The sequence below is a fragment of the Cnephaeus nilssonii genome, assembly GCF_951640355.1.
Source record: "Cnephaeus nilssonii genome assembly, chromosome: 12".
Lineage (NCBI taxonomy): Eukaryota > Metazoa > Chordata > Mammalia > Chiroptera > Vespertilionidae > Cnephaeus > Cnephaeus nilssonii.
The window spans coordinates 2572761-2580650 of NC_137083.1; positions in this window are offsets into that span (position 1 = coordinate 2572761).

A 7890-nucleotide genomic window follows, 5' to 3' on the forward strand; every position below is an offset into this window, starting at 1 on the left:
GGAGTGTTGTCCCCTGTACCAAAAGGTTGCGGGTTCAATGCCCACTCAGGCCACATGCCTAGGTTTGCAAGTTCAGTCCCTGGTTGGGGAGCATATGGGAGGCAACCAATTGATGTTTCTCTTTCACATGGATGTTTCTCTCGCTTTCTCTCTCTAAAATCAATAAACACATATCCTCGGGTAAGGATTTTAAAAAATAAATAACTACCTCTGGATGAGAACTGCATAACAGCTCTTGGACCACAGTGAGCTTTGGGATACCACCTTAAAGGTGACCTTTATTAACTTAGCTGACTAGTCAGTAGATACTTTATGGAGTTCAATATTCTATAGACTGATCAGAAAAGGAAACTTTTAATGCCCTTAATAGGGCCATTAGTGATATTACCAAATGAAATTAAACTGAAGGACAATCTCAACAAACCTTTTTTTAGTTCTGATAGCGTACCTCTGGGAAACTTAATTGCTGGTGTAAATTGGTGCCTATTTCCTTTATCTCATTTTCCCCATCTAGCTTAAATAGATAACAGATGATTACACTGAATGTAAATTAGAAGCATTGCCTATTTTCTAAACTTGACTCTTGTAAAAATAAATGCATAGACCTTTATAAACTCAAGGAGAATTTTTATGGAGAGTCGACAGTACTTTTATAAAGTTGACACGTTTTTCACGGACAGTAATCTCACTAACATTTTTCAGTGTGGAGTGACACCAGTGAATCTGTGATTCCGCTATTGATTCCAATTTCCATTGTGGCTAATTATCCCAAATGACAAGGCTCTCGAGTCATGGGAAAGAAAGCATCGTCCAAAGAGAGGCTTCCGCAGTAATGGGACAGTATGGACTTCCGTGTGCTCTACCCCAAATGAGGACATGTCATGGCATAAGCGCTAGAGAGGAGTCAAGGATTGCCGACTTCCCCCCAGATTTTGCCAAGTACCAGGAAACGTAATCTTCTGAGCCTCAGCCTGCGCTTGTCTTCCTTGGGGAGTAATTTTACATGGCTTGCCTCCTCTCTAGGGTTCATGTAAGAATCAAATCAGATAACATGTGGGAAAGTATTATGAGACTATACACAATACATAAACAAAAGATATGTAGAGGTTTGGCTACATTATATTCAAACTTGACTTCAGATCGCTCTTGTAAGCAGCAGGAAGAATTCTTTGGTCATGGCCGTCTGTTGCTTCTTCTAAAGTAAATGAAACAAGCCTAGGACATGCACATCTGCCTCACAGGTAAGACTGTGAAGCGGGAAATCCACCTTAAGTAGCGGTTTATGTTAAGTATGCAGGAAAAATGATGATGAGTATGTCCATAATATATTCAACAGAAATGTTTTATAACATATACTATAAAGAAGAAGAAATTTAAACGCCAAAATAGCCCTAACTGGTTTGGCTCAGTGGATAGAAAATTGGCCTGCAGACTGAAAGGTTCTGTATTTGATTCCGGTCAGGGCACATGCCAGGGTTGCAGGCTCGATCCCCAGTAGGGGGCGTGCAGGAGACAGCTTATCAATGATTCTAATTCATCATTGATGTTTCTATCTCTCTCTTCCTCTCCCTTCCTCTCTGAAATCAATAAAAATATATTTTAAAAAATAAAAATAATGCCAAAATACCTATCAGAACAAATAAACAAGTGTCCAAGGTTACAAGGTTATAAGATCAACATACAAAAAGTAATCCCATTCACAATAGCATCATAGAGAATAAGGTAGATAACAATAAACTTAACAGAAGTGCTGTAACATTTGTATACTAAGAACAAAACATCACTGAGAGTAATTAAAATTCTAAATAAATCAAGAAGTATTCTACATTCAAGGCTGAAGACTCAGTATTGTTAAGACACCATTTTCTACCTGAGTTGATCCATAATTCTGAAGAATCCCAGTGGGCTTATTTTATGTTTTGGTGGAAATTGAAAGCTGACCCAAAAATATTACATAAAAATGAAAATTCAAGAAGCAAAACAGTTGCAGTAATCCACACATTTTGGTATTGATGAAAGAATACACTAGGCCAATAAAACAGATCTGAGAGTTCAGAAATGTATTTACATATTCTTGGTCAATTGCTCTTTTACAAAAATGCCAATAAAATTCAATTAGGGAAAGGAACAGTCTTTTCAACAAACTGTGCTAGGAGAGGTGGATGCACACGTGGAAAAAGAAGAAGGAAAAGGAGGAGGAGGAGCGGGAGAAGGAGCAGAAGTAGAATTTCTACCCTTATTCATATCACACACAAGTAATAACTCAATGTAACATTTACCTAAATATCACATCTGACAATGTAGAACTTCTAGATGAAAATATGAGAAAAATCTATAGATGATCATAGGTTAGACAAAACTTTGTTAAGTGTAGCACGGAAACACACAGCAATTTAAACCTTAGATTGAATTGTAATTAGTCTAGGGAGTGTGAGGTCTATGCAAAGGTGGTTTTAATCAGGAGACATGAGAAAAATGTGTACACATTATAATCATCGGAACATGATGTGAAGACTCCACATGCGGCGAGTTTCCTAAGACTGGGAGTGTGCAGTTATAACGCACCCAATGTTGCAGCCATTGTACTGCACTAGAGGAAAAGAGGAAGATGCCACCCCCTGGTCTGAGGGGACTCCCCGTCTCACGCTGCAGCAGGCAAGTAGAACAACGAAAATAAGTTGGACGCAGGTTGAGAACAAAGGGTGCCCATGGTAGTCCCCGAGGTTGGTGCATAAGAGACTCGGAGGTCGGGAAAGCTTGCTGAAGCAGGCTACAACCGAACCGAGTTTTTAAAGGACAGATGCACATTATCCAGACAAAGAAAACAGGATGGGATGATACAGACCAAGGAAGGTGCAAAGGCATAGACAGATTCCCGTTCACACAGGTCTAGGTGACACTGTGGTAGACGCTGGAAATACCAGTGAACGTGACAATTTGTGAGTTATTCATGTCTACTTCGTTTGAAAGTTAAGTGCTAAAGGGGGAATAAATCAGAGAAGAGACTTAGAAAATGTAGTGGGGGAGGGTTACCATTTTCGATGATATAAACTGGGAAGGTCTCACTGAGGAGGTGACGTTGAATAAAGACCTAAAGAAAATAAGGGAGTTGCCTGGCCAGCGTGGCTCAGTGCTTGAGCATTGACCTATGAACCAGGAGGTCACAGTTTAATTCCTGGTCAGGGCACATGCCTGGGTTGTGGACTTGATCCCCAGGAGGGGACAGACCGGAAGCAGTCAATCAGTGATTTTCTGTCATCAATGATGTTTCCATCTCTCTCTCCCTCTCTGAAATCAATAAAAATATTTAAAAACAAAACAAAAAGAAAGAAAAGAAGGGGCCAGTTGCTGTAGGAGAGATGCATTTTAGGTGGAGGGTACAGCAGATGCAAAAACTCTGAGCGGCAGCCTAATGTAGCTGGATGAGGACTTTAGTAAAGTGGGAGATGAGGTCAGAGAAGTAACTATTTGACCTGAGAGGACAGGTTATGCGAGCCTTATCTACGGTTTGAGAAAATGGCACAGAAGAGCTCATCCGGGGCACGTTGTCCACTCAGTGTAGCCACAACATATACTAGTAGAAACAAGGGTTGAGAATTACAAGATGTAGAGCTCGAGGGGCAAGCAAGATCAGCTCCTGAAGGTCCCTGCACAGAGGGACCGCAGGTCGGTGTGTTCGCAGAACAGCCCAGGGGCCTCCTCTTGTCCTGGTGTGTGAGAGAGTGTGTGTGTGTGTGAGTGTGTGTGTGTGTGTGAGTGTGTGTGTGTGTGAGTGTGTGTGTGTGTGTGTGTATTGTTTGTTTTTTTGATGTAGCTTTTAACTATTTTTATTGAATTCATTGGGGTGAGATTAGTTAATAACATTATATAAGTTTCAGTTATACAATTTTAGTACATAACCTGTATATTGTATTGTGTGTTCACCACCCCAAGTCAAGTCTCCTTCCATCACCGTTTATTCCCCCTTTGCCTTCTTCTACCTCCCCCTACCCCCTTCCTTCTGGTCATCACCCTACTGTTATCTGTGTCCATGAGTCTTTTTTTTCTTTGCTTAATCCTGTCACCCTTCTCACCCAGCACCCAACTCCCTCCCCTCTGACAGCTGTCAGTCTGTTTAGTGCAATGTTTCACTCTCAAAAGTGTTCTGGTTTGGAGGCTAAATGTCATGAAGGAACATGCTTTTAGTCTTATAAGAAAGAGGGACGAAGGGAAGAAAGAGGGGGTTTGAGCAAGAGCTCAAAGACCATGTGGAGGCAGTTTGTTCAAAGCCACGCTGGAGGCTGGAGGCTGGAGACCATCTCTGTCATGGTGGAGAGGCCTCCTGAAGGCTTGGTAAGTGCAGGGACCTCAGCCGGTGGGTCGAGGGGACTGAAGCCGCAGCAAAGAAGTTGTTTACCGGAGTTGGATGAGGTCGTGATTCTTTGTAGCCTCCTTTCCTCCAGAGCCTTGGGAAGTTCATTGCTTTTACGTGCTGGTGAGTCTTTAATAGGCAGTGACCTTTGGTACATTTACACCAGGGAATACTATGCAGCTGTAAAAAAAACAAACATAAAAAAACAAGGCTCTCTTACCCTTTGAGACAGCACGGAGGGACCTGGAGAGTATCATGCTGAGCGAAATAAGTCTGTCAGAGAAAGACAAGTATCACATGATCTCACTCATATGTGGAATCTAGTGAACAAAATAAAATAGATACAGAGACATGGAAGCATGCAACAGATTGACGATTCTCAGAGGGAAGGGGCAGGGAGCAGAGATTAACAAAAGAACTTATATGCATAAATGCATAACCCATAAGCACAGATAATAATGTGGTGAAAGCCTTGGGAGGTGGAGAAGGGGATCAATGAGAGAAAAAAGGGGACATCTGCAATATTTTCAACAATAAAGATAATTTTCTTAAAAAGGGAACTGTCTGTCCTCTGAGCACGGCTGTGAGGGTGCCTTTCTATCCTCCTTCATAATTTGTGAAGCGTGACAGAAATTATTAGATGGTTTGATTCAATGTTTTGGAATGCTACACAGATACAAAGCATCCTATCAAAGTGCTTAAGTTGGCTGAATGGCTCTGTAATGGGGCATAATTCACTATTAACGTCATAGTTTTAGGCCATGGTGTCTATTATGTAACTTTCATCTCATAAAAAACTCACGAGCAATAATATACTCTAATTCTAAGGAACTTCAGCAGACAGCTGAGTCACCTAAATAGCCAACGTGTCTGCTTCGGAAGCAATTTTAAAATCAAATAAATCTTAATTTTGATTTTTAATAAACTTTACCTTTGAGGAGACTATTAATCACGATCAGGATGAGGGAAGGAATTAGCATTCATTAAGCTAATAAATATGTCAGACAGCATTTGAATGCCATCTAATTTCATCATCCTAACCACCTCAGAATGCCAGTTTTTACGAATTAGCAGGCTCACCATAGTCAAGTGACTTCACCGAGGCGACTCAAACAGTTAAGTGGCACAAACTGAGTACAAAACAGGTCTGCTAGATGCCAAAGCCCCCACTCACCTCCTAAAACCTGTTATTCTCTGTAACTGTTTGCAGTAAGCATCCCACTGAATAGTCAACGGATCAAAACTAAAAGTACAAAATAATAACAAAAGATATAGTTCACTACAGTGCTGGTATTTCCTAATGTGCTAAAGAGAATCATTGCTTCAGCTCGAAGTAATTCTGTGAATTTGGTCAAGTTGGGTTACGTAGCTAAGTCTCTTCTGTGTCTCCAGTGGACTAGATGACAGTATTTCTTTCGTGGGGTAGTTATGTGGATTAGAGAAGGCGAATGCAAATGTCGAAAATACTACCTAGCCCATCACATACATGCAAGTAATTCTCGCTAGTCATGTCTTCCAGGTAAGTGTATCCATTTAGCCAGGTCCCACGCAGGAATCATCGCACTCAGTGTAACAATTACTGCTAATTAATGACACGTAAGGGACACGTAACAAATTTTGCACTTAGACTTGCACGTAAATGGTTAGTATAAACATTCCACCACAAATGAAACGTGCAGAAGGCAGCTTTTGAGTGCACATGCAGGTATAAATAACAGTGCCACCTGAACAACATAGTGTTTCAAAGCAAAGTAGTAACTGACTTGGGCAGTGTTCCACTGAATGAAATGCAGAAGGAAGAAGAGTTCACAATACATGCCAATAAGTTGCAAAATATTATGCCTGCCTGAAACTCTGGGTTGAAACTATTATTTTTAGCAAATGCCTAAGGTGCTTCTCATAGGAAGGGACCATGTGGTTTTATTTCCCAAGTGATGCTTCTACTAACAATGGTTTCAGTTCCAAGGAACTTAAAACTAACCTAAGAAACAAGATATTTCACCTCTACAAATTAGAAACCTTGTCTTGGTCTATGCTGTGATCTGAAAATTGGTTGAAAGGGAACATAAATGATCTGAGATGTGAAACCTGGAAATTTCACTTTCTGCTCTAGATGAGACAGCACTACAGGTATTCAAGAGATATAGAAGATAAATAGATATTGATCCATTGTTTTAAAATATTTTTCTATGTCGCACAATTTTTAGCAACACACTGAAGATAATATTGAATTTTCATTTGGAACCCAATATATTTATGTGTAATTTCTATGGTATTGGAGGTATTATTAGTCTGGTCTTCTATTGGTTTACATAATTGATTGTATTCAAAGAGCTCTATGGATCCCATGGAAATAAAGTCAATAAGAACAGAACATTAAGCAAATTGTTTTATTTTCGTTATTACTATATTGGAAAATTGTCTTCTTAAATCTCATTGATTTTTTTTAGATAGAAATGTGTGATTTATTGCATATGAAAATTTATGAGTATGGATTTTCTTCAGTGTTGGTTCTCAAATGCAAATAACACCTCATTTAAAATGAAAGATTTTATGCATAACAAATATTACACAAAAGTCTTATACATTTAAATATTACTGATCTGAAAATGCTAAGAAAATAATATTCCGCACCATCATCTATTAGATAAATAGAGCAATGGTGGACGAACTTGTGATGAACTGTCTATGCAGCTTAGTACAAAGAGCAAAATTTTCATTTGGAACCCATTTAACCCTTAAAACAGGATACGCTTTGTTACTCACACTATAATTTTTTGTTAATAATTCTATCATATTACAAATTCTACTCTCAAATCCCTTTACAATAGAAACATATTTAATAGGGTGCCATTTAAACTATAATTTTTTAACCTTTTGCACTCGGATGTCGAGTGTGACTCGACATGGTTAGCATCAGTAGCAGCTCTTTTTATACTCTTTGAATGTATCAATAATTTGAAATATAAAAAAAATCCAAATAAATAAGTTTGTATGAAAAGAAACTCCACGCTTTGTAAAATCTGGGGTGTTTAAAAAATTAAATCCCAAGTAGAATAAAGGAATCGAGAAAAAAGCAAGCGAGTGCAAAGGGTTAATCACAAAACATAAATAAAATATGGCCTTGTGATTTTAACAATTTGTTCTGAGGACCATTTCAAACTATATGTGGAAAAATATTTAATACTAGAGGCCCAGTGCATAAAATTCATGCACAGGGGGGGGTCCCCTCAGCCCAGCCTGCACCCTCTCCAATCCAGGACCCCTTGGAGGATGTCCAACAAGGATCAGGCCTAAACCGGCAGTCGGACATCCCTCTCACAATCCAGGACCACTGGCTTCTAACTGCTCACCTGCCTGCCTACCTGATCACCCACAACTGCTCCCCCTGCTGGCCTGGTCACCCCCAACTCACCCCCACTGGCCTGGTCGCCCCTAACTCCCCCTGCTGGCCTGGTCCCTCATGCAGCCTGCTGCTCAGTCGTTTGACCGGCCCTCACTAACCCCCTGCCAGCCTGGTCGTCCCACACAGCCTGTTC